This window comes from Papio anubis, chromosome 12, assembly GCF_008728515.1.
Source record: "Papio anubis isolate 15944 chromosome 12, Panubis1.0, whole genome shotgun sequence".
Classification (NCBI taxonomy): Eukaryota; Metazoa; Chordata; class Mammalia; order Primates; family Cercopithecidae; genus Papio; species Papio anubis.
In genome coordinates, this window is record NC_044987.1 from 6,072,245 (window position 1) to 6,089,157 (window position 16,913).

Sequence of the window (16,913 nt, forward strand, 5' to 3'; positions counted from 1 at the left end):
ATCACATTTATTGATTTGCGTTTGTTGAACCAACCTTGCATCTGCGAATGAAGCCTACTTGGTCATGGTGAATTAACTTTTTGATGTGCTGTTGAATTTGGTTTGCCAGTATTTTGTTGCTTGTATTAAGTACTTGCTTGTATGCTCATGAGGGATACTGGCCTGTAGTTCTCTTTTCACATTCTGTCTTTGCCAAGTTTTGGTATCAGGGGGTTGCAAGCTTCGTAGAATGAGTTAGAGAGGAGTCTCTCTTGATTTTTTGAAATAGTTTCAGTAGAATTGATAACAGCTCTCTTTGTATGTCTGGTAGAATTTAACTGTGAATCCATCTGATCTGGGGCACTGTTTTTGGTTGGTAGGTTTTTAAAATTATTGATTTAATTTTGGACCTCAATATTAGTCTGTTCAGTGTTTTAATTTCTTCCTGATTCAATCATGGGAGATTGTGTGCTCCCAGAAATGTATCAATTTTCTCTAGATTTTCTAGTTTGTGTGTATAGAGGCATAAAATCTTTTCCAGAAAATCAAATGCTGAGGGAATTTGATACCACTAGATCAGCATTACAAGAGATCCTTAAGGGAGTTCTAAACACAGAAACAAAGGAATGATATCTGCTATCACAAAAACACACCATACATAGCCTGCAGACCCTATGTTAAAACAATTTATAGAAACTTTGAAGGAAGCAAATAGCTGACAACTTCACAATAGGATCAAAACATCATCAATATTAACCATGAATGTAAATGGTCTAAACTCCACACTTAAAAGCCACAGATGTCTTCAAGAGACCAATCTTATACATAATGACACCCATAGGCTCAAAGTAAAGGACTGGAGAAAGATCTACTAAGTAAATAAAAAAGTAGAGGTACCAATAGCTCTTGAGGATCTTTGGGCGTTCAGGGATTGGCTAGGCCGTCACCTTTGTCATATCTGATTGTTCTTATTTGGATCATCTCTCTCTTTTTCTTTATTATTCTAGCTGTCATTCTAGTGATTTTGTTTATCCTTTCAAAAAACCAACTTTGGGTCTTGTTGATTCTTTGTATGGATTTTTGGGTCTCACTTTCATTCAGTTCCACTCTGATTTATTTATTTTCTTCTCCTTTGCTAGCTTTGAGGTTAGTCTTTCTTGTTCTTCTAGTTCCTCTAAGTGTTATGTTAGATCATTGAGACCTTTCTGACTTTTTGAAGTAGGCATTTAGCACTATAAACTTTCCTCTTAACACTATTTTTGCTGTATCTCAGAGATTGTGATATGTTGTGTCTCCGTTTTCATTTATTTCAAAGATTTGTTTGATTTCCCCTGGCTCGATCATATAGTTTACCCAAAAAGTCAGTCTAGGCAATAATTTGTTTAATTTCCATGTAATTACATGGTTTTGAGAGATCTTCTTGGTGTTGATTTCTATTTTCATTCCACTGTGGTATGAGAGCATGGTTGGTATTATCTCAATGGTGGTCAGTCTTGGTTCTGTGGTTGATAGGTGGAATACTCTGTAGATGTTTATTAGGTCCAACTGGTCAAGTGTCGCAGCTCTAAGTCCAGAATTTCGCAGCTTTTGGCCCAGTGGTCTGGGTTCATCACTGTCAGTAGGGGTGTTGCAGTCCCCCACTGTTATTGCATGGTAAGTCTTTCTGTAGATCTAGAAATATTTGTTTTATGGACTGGGGGTGCCAATGTTGGGTGTATATATATATTTGGAATAGTTAAGTCTTCTGGTTGAATTTTATTTGACGTAACAATGATGACTTCTGCTTTTTTCTTCCATTTGCATAGTAGATCTTTCTCCAGTCCTTTACCTTGAGGCTATGGGTGCTTGCCACGTGAGAAGATTGGTCTTGAAGACATCTGTATTTTATGGGGAGTTTAGGACTATTTACATCTATGGTTAATACTGGATATTTGATGTTTTGATCCCATTGTGAAGCTATTGCCACGCCTGTCTTGTGCCTCAATGGTTTTGGCTTTTATATATCCTGTGGCACGTAATTTAATTGTGTTTTGTGATAGCAGGTATCATTCTTTTGTTTCTGTGTTTAGAACTCCCTTAAGGATTTCTTGTAACACTGATCTAGTGAGATCAAATTCCCTTAGCATTTGATTTTCTGGAAAAGATTTTATTTCTCCTTCACTTGTGAAGCTTAGTTTGGTGGGATATGAATTCTTAGTTGGAATTTCTTTTCTTTAAGAATGCTGAACATAGGCCCTCAGTCTCTCTTGGTTTGTAAAATTTCTGCTGAAAAGTCCACTGTTAGCCTGATGGGATTCCCTTTGTACATGATCTGCTCTTTTTCTCTACTGTCTTTAAGATTTTTTCTTTAGCATTGATCTTGGACAGTCTGATGACTGTTCTTGGTGATCTTCTGTTCTATATGCCTTGGTGATGTTCATTTTATATAGTATCTTGCAGGTACCTAGAGTTCTTATATCTGGATGTGTGCCTCTCTAGCAAGATTAGGGAAACTTTTTTGAATTTTTCCCTCAAATATATTTTTCAGGTCGTTTGCTTTTTCTCCTTCTCTCTCAGGAATGTCAATAATTTGTATATTTGGTCGCTTTACATAATCCCATAATTCTCAAAGACTTTACTCACCTTTCAAAAATATTTTTTTCTTAATTTTTGTCAGATTCAGTTAGTTCAAAAAACCAGTCTTCAGGCTCTGAAATTTTCTTCTGCTTGGTCCAGTCTATTGATAAAGCTTTCAGTTGTATTTTGAAATTCCTCAAGTGAGATATTTTAGTTTTAGAAGCTCTGATTGATTTCTTTTTAAGATTTTATCTCTTATTTCCTGAATTGTTTTTAGAAGTTTCTTTGCGTCGATTTACAACCTTCTCTTGGATATCAATGAGCTTCCTGCAATCTATGCTTTGAATTCTTTGTCTGGTATTTCTGAGTTTCCATTTTGGTTAGGTACCATTGCTGGAGAGGTAGTGCAATCCTTTGATGTGGTCACTATGTTCGGATTTTTCATGGTGCCAGAATTCTTGCACTGGGGTTTCTTCTCATTTGGAGATGCTGGTACTTCTAATTTTTATAATTATTTTCATGCAGGTAGGATTTTTCTTTTTCTTTCTCATCCTATACTGTTATGATTTTTCTTTTTTTTTTTCTTTCCCTTTCTCTTTCCCCCAATTCCTAGGAGGCGTGACTATAGAGAATTCTGGGTAGAATCTTTTGACTTTGCTTCTATAGTCATATGCACTTCTTTCAGCAGGTTTTATATTGGGCTGTGCAGCTCATCCTACAAGCCTATAGGTAGCATTTATAGGTATGAGCCACCTGTGGGCAATGTGGTTGGGTATATATTTGATCCTTGTTTACTGGCAGAAGCTCTCTGTTGCCTCAGGCAATGGGCTGATTTGTGAAATGTCCAGTGGTCTGAGGTCCCTGCTCAGCCTTGAAGGGGCAGGAGCCACAAAGTACAGGGCTGGACCAGGCAGGTCCTCCTGCAGTTCCCCTAATGGCAGGCGTAAGCACCAGTGTCAAGGGAGAATCCAGTGGTTAGCCACCAGGCACCCAGAGGTGTGTCTAGGCGTGGAGCTGGAAAACCTCCTTGGCTCCAAGTTCTCTGCATGGGGGTGGGGGTGTGTAGTAGCCTAAGCTAATCCAGGAGAGTGAGAGCTCCAGATGCCTGGAGATCTGCCTGGACATGAAGCAAAGAGGGCCTCCTTGCACCAGGATCTATGCACAGGAATGATAGGACTGGTTAGGGTGTTGATCCAGGTGAGCAATACTCCAAATGCCTGAAACTGCCTGGGCCTGAAGCAGAGAGAGTACCCCCGAAACAAGATCTCTGAACAGGAGAGGTGGGGCATCTCAGGCTGCTGGACCAAGCAAGCAGGTGCCCTGAACGCCTGGAGGTCTACCTGGGCATAGAGCAGAGTCTTGCTTTACCACAATCAATGTCTAGTAAGGGTGGGGCAACTTAGGCTGCCGAATGAAGCGAGCAGGTACTCTGAATATCTGGAGACCTGCCTGGGCGAGGAGCAGAGAGCCCCATTGCACCAAGATCTGATGTCCAGGAATGGTGGAGCAGCTCAGGCTGCTGAACCAAGAGAATGAGTGCTCCTAATGCCTGGAGATCTGCCTGGGCATGGAGTAGAAAGGGCCCCACTGCACTATGATCTCAGGAGAGCAGGGTAGAGGGCCCAGCAATGGCACACACAGATCAGTTTCAGGTCTCCAAGCTGGCTGTGACTACAAGTCTCACCACCCAGCAGAAACTGCAGCTGTAGCTCTCCTCCCACCCCAGGCTTGCAATGAGGGAGAGCACAATTCCAGCACCTACTGCTGAGGTGCCTTCCACAGTTCTGGCTGTGGAGGCTCCTACTCTGCTCCAGAGCAGGTACTCCAATCTCTGGCCTGAGACTGCAATGCCTGCACAGCCAGACTGCTGGGTTGCCAAGGAATGGCTGACTTAGTATGCACCCAGATTAAAAATGGCATCCTGCTCTAAGTCCCAAGTCTAAGAAAATGTCTACAGCTTTTCTTGGTGTCTTTACCTCTCTGGATCTCCATGCATCTCCCCAAATTAACTCCAGGGCTTAGGAGAAGCAAAGTGCAATCTCTTGGCCTCAGTTGCTCCGATCCCCAGGGGAAGGATGAGCCACAGATGAAGGCTTTCCGCCTCTCTCATGTATGGGGCTTCACTCACTTTTATCAGCTGGATGCTGTCACAGGGGCTGTTTGCTGCTGTTCTCCTCTTTGAGATCTGGGGTGTCCATGATTCTGGTACATTCCCAATTTCCTTTTGGAATTGAAGCTCACAGAGTTCATCTTTATGTTCTCTTTTGCTATTTCCAAGTGGCTGAGGCATTCTAAAAGCCTCTAATCTGCCACCTTGGGAAAAAACAAACCAACCAACCTATAACTGTGCAGTTGTCTTTTATGCCTGTTACTAAAATATTGTCAGCATTCGCCTGTGAGTTCCAAGATTGGGTGGCATGTTTGTTTTCTTCTCTGTGCAGCAGGGAGCCCTGACACACCTATCATGGCCATTTTGCAGGGCAGCAGGTAGTGTGATCTGACCTTGCACAGCACTGAGAGTGAGTTTCTTCTGTATTTCATGCCCTCAGCACCTAACTTGCTGAACTCCAGCCCTAGCCTCTCACCACTGCTCCCAACAGGGAGATGGAGCATCTAGAATAGACTCCAGGAGACAGAGGATGTGGAGAAGGCGGGGAATCACAGGGGGAGCCATGGCAGCCCTTTTGTTTCCTAGAGGCCAGTTCAAATTCTGTCTTAAATCCTAGCTCAGGTTGGGCACCAAAATACCTTGTACCAAAGGTCAGGTATTTGCAGTTGACTACATTCAGCCATACTGCTTATGCTGCCAACGCTTGGTCACTGCACACAGGGCACCCCTTCTCCCCACCCACCTCTGATTTCCCTTTCTCTATTGTCCTCTTAACCTCTTGCTTCTCCTTGCTTCACCTGTGGCTCCGCTCCCTCTTTTTTTTTCTTCCCCAACTGTTGCCATTGCAGTTTTAGGAATCTACAGTCAAGCCTTTTTCATCATCCTCTACCATTACAAAGACCACTTGTGACGGTGAATTTTGTATGTTAACTTGGTCAGGCCATAGTGCATGGGTGTTTGGTTAAACTTTAGATGTTGCTGTGAAGGACTTTTGTAGATTTTAGAATTTAAATCAGTAGACTTTGAGTAAAGCATATAACCCTCCATGATGTGTTTGGGGGGGCCTTGTGCAACCAGCAGAAGGCCTGGCCTCAATAAAAAAGACTGCAGTCTCCAGAGTAAGAAGAACTTCTGTCTCCAGACCACCTTCAGACTCAAACTGCAACAACTCTGTGTCTCTCTTAGGTCTCCAGCCTCAGGCCAGCCCCTACAATCGCAGGAGCCAATTTCTTAAAATTAATCTCCCTCTGTGACATAGTTTGGCTGTGTCCCCACCCAAATCTCATCTTGAATTGTTGTTCCCATAATCCCCATGTGTCATGGAAGGGACCTGATGGAGACAGTTGAATAATGGGGGCAGGCTTTTCCCATGCTGTTCTCGTAATAGTGAGTAAGTCTCATGAGATCTGATGGTTTTATAAAAGGCAGTTTCCCCACACACATTCTCTTGCCTGCCACCATGGAAGACATGCCTTTGTTCCTCCTTTGCCTTCCACCATGATTATGAGGCCTCCCCAACCACATGGATCTGTGAGTCCATTAAACTTCTTTTTCTTTATAAATTACCCAGACTCTGGTATGTCTTTATTAGCAGTATGAGGCTAGACTAATGCTCTCTCTCTCTTTCTCTCTCTCTCTCTCTCTCTCTCTCTGTCCTATTGGTTCTGTTTCTCTGGAAAGTCCTGTGTAATATACCACTCTCTCCACTCAAATATTTTAATGGAAATGCACTTTCTCGTGGGAGGATACTCATTTTCGGATTTACATGCACTGGATCCTGGAGTGGAATATTTTCTCAGTACCCAGCACTCCCTCCAGATGTTCAATTTTTTTTTCTTAATAAAAGTTCATCTTCCATCATGGCCCATACTCCCCAGTGAACCAAATTTCAGGTTGTGTTTCCTCATTAGCTGAGAGTTTGGACCTGTCTTAAAATCTGCTTCTCTACCTTAACTCCTGTTTTAGATCTAGCACAGGGCCTGTTCTACCAGCCTGGCTTCCCAGTCTTGACCTCCTGCTCCAATGACCTGCGTCTCCTCTCTTCTGCTTTCCAGCCCCAGAATCCTGACCTGGATCTTGGCATCACTGCTTCCCATAGGAAAGTTGATGTTCTAGTCTTAGACTGGTCTCTTACTCTTTTAGTTTTCTTATAAGTAAGACCGGTCTTTGATCTCACAGATACCTCTGATCCCTTGGTCTCCCTGCTTCCTTCTTGTCTCCCCTATGGTTGATCATCTGGACCACACTCCCATCAACATTACCCTTGGCTTTCTTGGGTCATGATCATTCTTCACTGGATTTTATGGCTTATAAGGGCAGAGTTTGTATTGCTGTTTTTCACCCTGCATATTCAGAGTAGTGCATTGCAAAACCAATAAATATTTGTCAACTGAATAAATTTCATACACATCCAATGAACTCCCAAGCCTGGCTCAGTGCTACAAGTCATTGCTTTTGATCTTACACCTAGAGAAGCAGAATAGGGATAAAACAAATCACACAACCATGCTGACTTAAAAAAAAAATAACTGTAGTTTTTTAACAACTACAACTTTACAACTAAAATTCATGGTCTTTTAACTCAGCTAGAATTCAGAACTTCTCATCAACTCTTTCACTTGTTCTAGGTCAGCTTTTTCTTGCATGACCCTTACTACCTAGTTCACACCTCTACCCCCTCACTTCAGACTTTCTTTTACTATTTCAGCCCCTGTTCTAACGGCTCTTCTAATTCCCATTTCATGAAAAAAAGTGAGTCTATCAGGAATTGTCTTTTCCATGTGTCTACTTGGCTACTGACACACTTTTTTTTTACACTGTTCTGCACCTATTCTGGCCTCTTAACTCCTAATAAGTGGCCACTCTACCTGTTCCCAGCCTGGCAAGAACCTTTGAGGCTAGACCCCTTCAGGACATCAGGGAGCCTCATTTTCTGCTCCTTCCCGGAAACAGAGCTGTCACTGGGCAGTCAGCATTATGACGCAGCAGGGGTGGGGACCCAGGGAGGCAGCCCGCGACCTGACTTGGAGCCCCTGCATGGTAACAGGAGTTTTGAGGCCATCTGCTTTCCTCCACTGAGCTTGTGGGAGAAGACAGGGTGTTCACGAGGCTGACATCAGTGATGTTCCAGGTTTCGGGTTATCCCCGGGGACTGGAGGCAGAGGTTTTCAGGACAATGGTGCCGCTTTCTAGACAAGCAGAGCAACCCTCTGGTTGGTTCTTTTTGCCAAATAGACTTTCACTCTTCTCTCATGGACCCAGGCTGCCCAGAGCACAGGAGGCAAGGCCCAGAGCCCAGGGAAGCCCCCAGGGGTTATTGCAGGACCAGAGACTTGCCAGAGCCTGCTGTGGCCCAGCCCCAAATAAGCTGGGACTTGGGCCTCTGATTCCATTGGGTCTCATACGGACCCTTGTTTTATGGATATTTAAAAATCACAGAAATGCTAAAGGTCAGGCCTGGGACCCTTGCGACTTCTTTACTGGCCCAGCAGTCACGTCTTCCATCACAAAGGTCACTGAGTGTGGCTGGGCTGATGTGATTTACCTACCTTAAAAACCTTATGTGCTGTGAAGGAGAATGTAGTAATGCCTTTTTTCTAACCTCCTTTTTTTTTAACCTTCTCCACCCCTGTTTTGTTATAAACCACCTCTGAGTTGGACTCTGGTCTCCCCAGAAGTCCTGGGTGGGGGAGGCTTTTCTTGTGGTGATTATGGGCTCTCAGTTAGAAATTAAGAGAGGCCTCCATAGCCAGCCCCTTTGGTCGTTAAGCCATCATCTCGTCCTCTGGAAAGAGGTGATAAATGACACTCAAACAGAAAACTAGCTCTGCGGGAGGGCCCGGCCCTGTGACTCCTTCTGTGTCATCCCAACCTCAGGCCAGGTGTGCACATCCCGCAGGAGCTCCAGTCATCCTTGTGAATGGCCCTCATTCTCTGAAAACCAAACAGCCTGCGCATGACTAATAGGACAAGCTACAAACCCCCCAGAGGACTCACAGGGCCCTTTCCAGTCTGGCTCCCCACTTCCCACCTCATGCCTCTCCTGGTCCCTGGGAGTCCCCACCCCAGGCCTCTGTGCTCTGTACCCTCTTGTCTGCACTGCTCCAGAGCAGCTCAAATAACTCCCCTCTGGAAGGGTCCTCGGTGTGACCCTCTGCCGCACATTATAGGCATGTACTCTCAGTGCTGTCCTGCAGCCTGCTCTGAGTGGCCCATGGAAAAGGGGCACCACCTGCTCATCCGTGTGCCCAGCAGCTCCCAGCACAGTGCCTGATGCCACACGGGAGCCTGGGAAGAGTTTGCTGAACATTGCAGGGGCCCTAGGTGTGCATGTGAAGGTCTGAGCAGTGCCCGGACTTGTCAGAGACTAGAGGGGTCTGCCCAAACCCAGGGTGGCTTTGGGTGTCTGCCTCTTTCCCTGCATCTTTTGGGAGATGCAGCGGTTAGCTGCATTGCACCACCAGCATTTGGGCAGAAGGGGTCTCTGTAGGTGCAGGACACAAGTTCTCAAGGCAGCTACAGTTGAAGGAAGCTACTTCTTAGTTGAGTAGATTCAGACTTCTTGAAAACCCAGCTCGTGCTCATTAACTGCTATCCTGGGAGGCACTCAGCACCTTTAGTTTCTTGAAAGCAATGCCCCCCCTCCATTTGGTCTCCCGTTGGAAGATATGTTTCAAGATCCCTCTGCACATAGAAGACAGTTTTGCCCCTCTCCTCGCATCCCAAAACTCACCTGTCCTTTTCTTTAAAATATTGTATGCAAAGGAGTTTCTCCTTGTATTTGTTTCTCCTTGCATGTGTAACAGATATAATTGGAAAGTGCTTCCCAAATTAACTTTTTCTCCTGTTGTTAACAGGTTAATGTCAACAGTCAGAATACTAAGAATTTACAGTAAGAGTTAATTACTTTTTTGGATTCATATATAATTTTTAAGTGGTATGCCAACTGTCCAAACTATGTACTGGTTTTCTTGCCCATTAATTTGATACTTCCTTTTCATATAATTTTTCTCCATAATGAGATATCACCTTACACTCGTGAGGATGGCTGTTATCAGAAGAATGAAAGATAAAAAGTGTTGGTGAGGATGTGGAGAAATTCAAACTCTGGTGCAGATGGTGCGAATGTAAAATGGTACAGTCGCTATGGAAAACGGTAGGGAGGTTCCTCAAAAAGAGAAAAATAGAACTACCATAGGATCCAGCCACTCCACTTGTAGGTATTTATCCAAAAGAACTAAAATCAGGATCTTGGAGAAACATTAACATGCTCATGTTCATTGCAGCACTGTCAATATGAGCTAAAATGTGGAAACAGCCTAAATGTTCATCAACGGGTGAATAAAGAAAATGTGGTGGATACAGACAGTGGAATATTACTCGGCCTTAAAAAAAGAACGAAAATCGTGCCATATGTGACAATATGGATGGACCTGAAGGACAGTATGCGAAGGGAAATAAGCCGGTCCCATGAGCGTTAACTGATTTTCCTACACGCAGTAAGCATCCTCTTAGTCATCTCTTCTTACTGATTCCCTGCCTCTATGGTAGCTTTTATTAGCATGGTCAACCAAGAATGGGAATAACTATGGCTACTGTTTGTTGGGCATTTATTCTGTGGCAGTCCAGGGCTACGTGGTTGACATTTCTCTTTCTAGTCCTCACGGTGACCCCGCCTGGTAAGTATGGGCATCAGTGTGACATGTGGGGGTGAGTCCCGGCTCTGGACCACACCACATGGGTTCAGCCCTGTGTTTTTCAGTTAGCAGCTGTAAGGTTTCTGACTCACTCTAGGCCCTAGTTTTCTGATTTCTACAAAGTGGGTACTAACAGCACACAAACTAGAGGGTTTTAGCAAGGACTAAATTGGCTAACACATGCTAAACACTTAGGACAAAGCCTGCCACATAGTAAGCAATAAAAAAAATTACTTTGTATTCTACATTATACAGAAAAGGAAAGTGAGTTAGAGAGATTAGGTAACTTGTCTGTGCTGGAATTCAATCCAAGGCCCTTGACCTGTTTTATGCCAAAGCTCAATCTCTTCTCAACTATGTGGGAACATGCAGAAATAGCTTGTTGGTGTCAGAACTGGGTTTTGAATGCAATTATTGGGTTTTGCTACAAGCTGACCTGCCTTTGGGCCTGGATGGTGGTTTGTCTTGGCTGGTCGGAGAGGGAGGGCTGGAGGTTCCTCATTTTATCTTCTTTTACTGTACCCCTCTATGTTGGCCTTCAGGGGGCGCCATTGAGCTGTATTCACTAGGTTCCAGGAGGAAGGACTTCAGTATAATCTGAAATTACACACGATGAAAAGAAAAACTCGAAGGCCGAAATCCAAACTGCTAAGACTTTTGTCTTTATGAAAAAACAGTTACTAAAAAACAAAATTCCTCCCCTGCAAGAATGAGAGGACTTTTCAGAAGTCAAGGTTCTTGCAATTTTTTTTTTCTGTGCTCAACATACCTGTACTAAAAAAATAAAAATAAAAATAAAAATTTTTTAAAAACCTATAAAATTACCTTAAAATAGAACAAAACAAAAAAGCACCGAAGACACTGAAACACAAAAACTCTGGAGACAGGAGATAATTGTCAGAACCTGCAGCCTTAACCTTGTCAGGGAAGATGTTCTAAAACCTGTCTCTCCACCGACAGAATAAAACAAATGTTAATAACTCTGGTTAATGCTAACAAGGATCTAACACATCAGAGAGCATGGAAGCCCTGGAAAATAATTGCGACCAACTTTCCTGTGCTGATTTGCCAAATCTGAGGTTCCAGACGGTGTGGTTTAGCTGGAAGCATTCAACAGGAAAGCCCACCTGTCTCCATGGTCAGCCTGAGCCCACCTGGGGCCTTGCCACACCTACTGTCTGACCTCTGGCCTAACCCCAATGCCAGCCTGTGAAGCCAGCCTCTGTGTGGAACTCGTGCTCTTGGAGAATTGTCAGAGCCCTGTGATGACCCTTTGTCCACAAATGGTGGACAGTCTGATCATTCTTCGTCCCTCTCTCCTCTCAGGCATACACTAAGTGTGGGAGAGAAATATCCTGCTCAAAAGAGAGTGCTCCCTAGTCTGGCACATCTGGAAATCATCTGGCAAATATCTTCTGACCATCTCTGAGTGAAGAAGCCTTCAAGTGCATCAGCCCTTTTCAGCTCCCACAACTTTCTCTTGTGATCATCCCCGTTTTACAGGATGTGGAGGGGTAAGGTGACTTCAATGTCACCTAGCTCCTGGAGTCACTATGTTGAGGTTCCGGCTCCTCCGATTTAAGTCCGGGAGTCTATAAATGACCAGATCTTCAAATTTTGCTGCTCAGAACCTGGGGCTGAAGCTGAAATTCACTCAGCTTCATCCTTCATTGGCTGGCTGTCTTCACCTTTGCAGGACTTCCCAGGGCTGTGCTGAAAAGAGAATCTTTGCTCTGATGCCCTCAAATCCCCCTCAAATCCCCCCTTTGGCAAAATGGTTAGGGCCTATCTGATGGAATGTGAGGTACACTCAGGAGGACTCTCCAATCTCCCCCAGGGCCCCCCATTTTGATCTTAACCTTCCTGGTTTCATGCTCACCACTCACGTCCTGTAGCCCTGACCAGAATCCTTCCATTCTGTAGAATGCAAACACCTTCAGAAGGGGATGGCTACTTTCTTCCCTAAGGTCTTAATGTGATCTGGTTTAGAACTCTTTTCTTTGCAGGAGGGGGAAAAATAGGAGTAGGAAGCAAAAGGAAAAGGGTCAGGAAGCGCTAAGGGGAAGGGATGGGGTGCCGCCTTTCCATGTGGCTGATGGCCGACCTTGGTTCTGGGTGCGTGGGTTCTGAGACCACCCTCAATGACACAAAGTGTTAAATACAGGGTGTCCTGATGCGGGATGCAAAACAACACCCACTGTCTCCCCCAGCCTACCCCTCATAAGGCGAATATTAATTCTACGCCCCACAAACACTTTGATGGCATCAGTGCGGTCTAACAGTACGTTCTGTTTTCTGCCATGCAGTGTGGGTAATCGCTCAGCGCTCTTCGGTAGCGATGAAAGAATCAGACTCCACTGCAGAAAACACCTCATTCTATTCTCAGAAGGTCAGTCATGAGAAATGGAGCTTTCTTTAAAATGGGCTTACAAAAAACAAAAAACAAAACAAACTTTATAGCTTATTGACTGAAAAGCTCTCCATATGCTTAAAAAAAAAAAAAAAAAGCAGAGATATAGTTAATAGTTTACAGATTTTAGCTGGGGTTTTTCCTTTTTTGTTTGTTTATGAAATGATTTTGCTTCTCAGTTTTAAGAAGACATTTCACACCTCCCTCTGAATTTCTCATGACTTTGACTGCTGAACTAAACTTGACACTCTTGTACCCAGGGCTGTGCTGATAAGAGAATCTTTGCTCTGTAACCCTCAAACACAAGTATCTCCCAAATGTGGAGATATTTCAGGATCTCTCCACAAATATGATCTTTAAGACTTACACTTTGGCAAATCTTCAAGCCCCAAATACCTTGCAACTCCATCAGTGACCCTAATTCAGAGTGTATACCTCTCTGAAGGCCACCGGGCTGTGACCATGTGGGAGACATCTGAGCAATCACCAGGGTCACTGAGCAACCCCCAGCACACACAACCTGCCCAAAGGGGCCTGGTGTATTTCTTCCCCAGGCGGCAGCTGGATTCTAACTTACTGCAAACAGGTCACATTCAGTGACTTGACGCACAAATGGGGCATGGTGATGTCAAGCAGCACTCTTCCCTCATCACTGTCCCTATTCCTTCCCTCAGTGTTTCAGCCAGTGTGGTCCTGATAAGAACTCTGTGGGCAACCAAGTTCAGCTCCTGAGCTCATTCCGGGTAGGTGTGGAAAGAGCTAGATGAGGAAGTAGGAGAGCAGGCTCTGGAAGGACGTGGCAGCCTCCCTGTCATTCTTTCTCTCTCCTCCACTTTTCCTCCCTACTATCCTCACACGAATGGTTTTTCTGGGTTTATCCTCTTCTCTCATAGGTGATAAAATATCCCCCACCCCTCACAACACCTCCAGTACGGATAAAGGAGGGCTGGCATGCTCCTTCTGGTGGTCATTTGTTGCAGGACACCAGTATAGACCGTCACCCAAGTAGCAAGAAGAGAAGGGTCTCTTGATTTCTGGGGCGGGCTGGCACTGATCTGGCTGGCTTACATGAGTCAGCTGGGCTCAAGCTCCCTGGGGTCTCAGGGCACGAGAGTGTTTGCAGCTGTGAGTAGATCCAGTCACAGTGACCCCAGCAACGCCAGATCAGGGTGGGCGGTGGAGCGGAGGGCGGGGGCGGGGGCGGGGGCCTGACAAGCCCCAGTTTCTGCTGTTGCATCTGCGGGATTCGAGTCTTGGCAACGAACCCCACCCGCTTAACAACAATTCATGGCATCTAATTGCTCTTTCCTTTCCATTTTATTTAGTAACTGGGTTCAGCCCAGGAAACTCTGGCTTCCAATCCTTGAGTGTTTTGACTTGGGGACCGTAAACTGTCTGATTTCTTGGACAAACATAATCTTGAGGAACTTTTCTCTTCACACAATGGCCGGGCTCTGTGAATGTCATGGCTCCCCATTCAGGTCTTGGTAGATTTTTTTTCCCCCTTCCTACAGACGTCAAACTACTTAAAATAAATATTCCCTTTGGTTTTCGGGGCTCTTTCCTTTGGATTACTCACCTTTATCTTGGATTGGAGGGCAGCTGGAAGGCAGAGATAGGGTTCATGGTGACTCCCACACAGAGGAGGAGTCGCCTAGGCCGGGGAACCCAACCTAGGATTTTGTTTTTAGTGATTCTGGGGTTCACCTTTGACGCTGAAGATTGCACTGTTTTGCCGATGGTACCATCTATGCATGTGTGACTTTCCTCTTTTGAGTGACTGCTAATCGTCTCCTTGCTCCAACTTCCCCTCCTCTGTGTCCCCCACCCGGCCACCATAGTTCTTTCCGGAGCAAATCTGGTCATGTCTCCCCACTCCTGCTACCAGGAACCTCTGAGGCCTCAGAGATAAAGTCCCATTTCTCAGTCAGGCAAACCGAGCCCTTCATGGTATGGCCCCTCCTACCTTCCCAGTCTCTTTTCCCACACTCCCCTGGGCGGCCCCACCTTGAGCACCCCTGCAGACATGGGGTGTTGGCTTACCGTGTGTGAGGCCTTCTGCCTGACATTTCCTTCCTTGTCAGAGTCTAACTCATCCATAAAGTCCTATTTCAGGTGGTACTGTGTGAGGTCTTCCTATACAGAGAGTGCCCTCCACCCCTCCTCTCTGCCTCATATATATATATATATATATATATATGTATGTATGTATCTACTATAGCAATTACGGCATCATATTGTGGTTTCAGCCATCCAAATAGCAGCTAGCTTACTTACTGTTACAATTATTATTTCGGTGCAAATAGACTAATTACCTTAATTCTTTTTCTTCTCCTTTTTTGTCCTCCCTTTTCTCATTCTTTTTGGTGGCTAGTAATATTATTTTCGCAAGCTTTGCTGAATCTGGTATCGTGCCTGGCATTCTGAAAAAAAAATACAGTTTTGCATGCTAACTTTTGCCCTATCAAATACCTGCAATGCCTAGCTGCAGACCAGGCATTTTGTGTTTGCTGCTACCTCATTTAAATATCGCACACACTCCGTAACTAGATGTTTTGTTTTTCTAATTTTCACATGAGAAAGACCAAGGCTTAGTGAGTTTAAATCCATTTTTCAAGGTTAGCAGTGGCATAATGTAGACTCAGGTCTCTCTGATCCCAAATCCCGGGTTGGGTGGGACTACCCCACAGAATTGCACAGGGACTGTGTGTGTGGGAGCCGGGCCAGGAGGACTGTGCCCCAGAAACATACGGTGAAGGTTGACCTTTCTGTGCCTTCATGCTCCGTTTGTGGGATGGAAATGGAAACATTAACTTATAGTCCTCAGGATGGTTGCTAAGGGCAACAGGTTTGCATGAAGGCACCTGCAATTGTTAGACATTACAAAAAAGTAAGATCATTGGGTCTTTGCCACCCTTCTCCAGTCTTATTCCCATCCCACCCTCAAATGTATTGTGCTTTCCCAGTACGAGAGATTGCCCCCTGAAGAAAGTCAGCTGCGGTTAGACTGATTGCTAGGTAAAACCAAGGGTTTCGTGTCTTTAAATTGGGGGCAAGAGCGAGTGGGTCTGGTGGACTTACGTGTGGGAATGTCAGAAACCACGTGGCGACCAGGTCACACCGAGAGTAGGGTGGGGAAAGCCTGTAAACAGAGCATCCGAGGAAAAGGGAAGTTGGTGGGGGAGGAACGTGACTGCAAGGCAGCATTCTCTGGGCTGAGGCAAGCCGAGGTCCAGGCACAGGGTGTTGAGCGAGCATCCTAAGCGTCAGGATCCTGGTGACAGGCGGGTTCTCTGTAACACTCAGCATCACTGAGTGTGGGACCTCCTGCCCTCTGGGATCCTGTCCTTTGTTCCTTTCTTTTCATCCAGGCCTAGGATCCACTGGAATTGATCTGTCAGTGCGTGTTTATTAAAACACCTACTGGGTACAGGACACTGAGAAGAAACAGAATTGTATAACTCTGATCCTGGGCCTTATTCATGAGAAGCTTGGCTGGAAAAACATAGATAATAGATTCCTACACTGATTCACTCTTTTAGCCATTATTTATTGGATGCTTTTTTGTGTTTCAGAGTAAAATGGAGGAACGCCAGTGAACAAACAACACACCAGGGGTGTGGCAGTTGTTGCTATTCAGAAAAAGAACACCTGCGGGGGGAAAAGGGTGAGTGGAGGAGGGGATCTGCGAGCTGTTTGGTGGAGAGTGGTTGCTGAGCCGGGGGCACCCCCATGCAAAGTCAGACCCAAGCTCACACCTTTATTGCTGCCTATGGTGGTGGCAGCCTCACTCTCGTTATTGAAACAGGACACGTGGTCTGATTGCTGGGTTTTATTGACGGAGGTATTTGAAACTGGGTCTTACTGAAAAAATTCAGTGTGGGTTGTTGCCCTACTGAGCTGATTGTGCGCCTTAGTCCTGTGGTCCCTGCAGTGAGCGGCCGCCCTCTGTGAGTTCCCCTCCGGCGATTAAATGGGGGAATAAGTGCAAGAAAGCCAGCTGCGGGCAGTAGCAGCTAGTGTGTCTCTCTGATTCTCAGTCACCTTCTTTTAGCACTGTTTTTTGGTTTCCTGCTGAAGAAAGACAACTGAAGTCAGTCACCCTGCAAGTTCACCGGTGCCTGACACCTCCCTCTCAGGCCCGGGAGCCCCGCCTCTGCAT

The 16,913-nt window shown here is 45.2% G+C and overlaps 1 long non-coding RNA gene across 9 annotated transcripts in view; it reads left to right on the forward strand.

Annotated features, from left to right (window-relative positions):
- The first annotated feature begins 7,541 nt into the window (after positions 1–7,541).
- LOC110741301 overlaps positions 7,542–16,913 on the forward strand; it is a 37,777-nt gene continuing 28,405 nt past the window's right edge. For 5 of the 9 annotated variants that reach the window (XR_002517299.2, XR_004177299.1, XR_002517301.2 and 2 more), the window contains exon 1: positions 15,874–16,418. This is a non-coding gene — a long non-coding RNA (uncharacterized LOC110741301). Of the gene's footprint in view, positions 7,858–9,968; positions 10,144–12,647; positions 12,731–15,537; positions 15,770–15,873; positions 16,419–16,913 lie in introns of those variants that run through there. The other 4 variants (XR_002517304.2, XR_004177300.1, XR_002517303.2 and 1 more) reach the window with 4 other exon arrangements.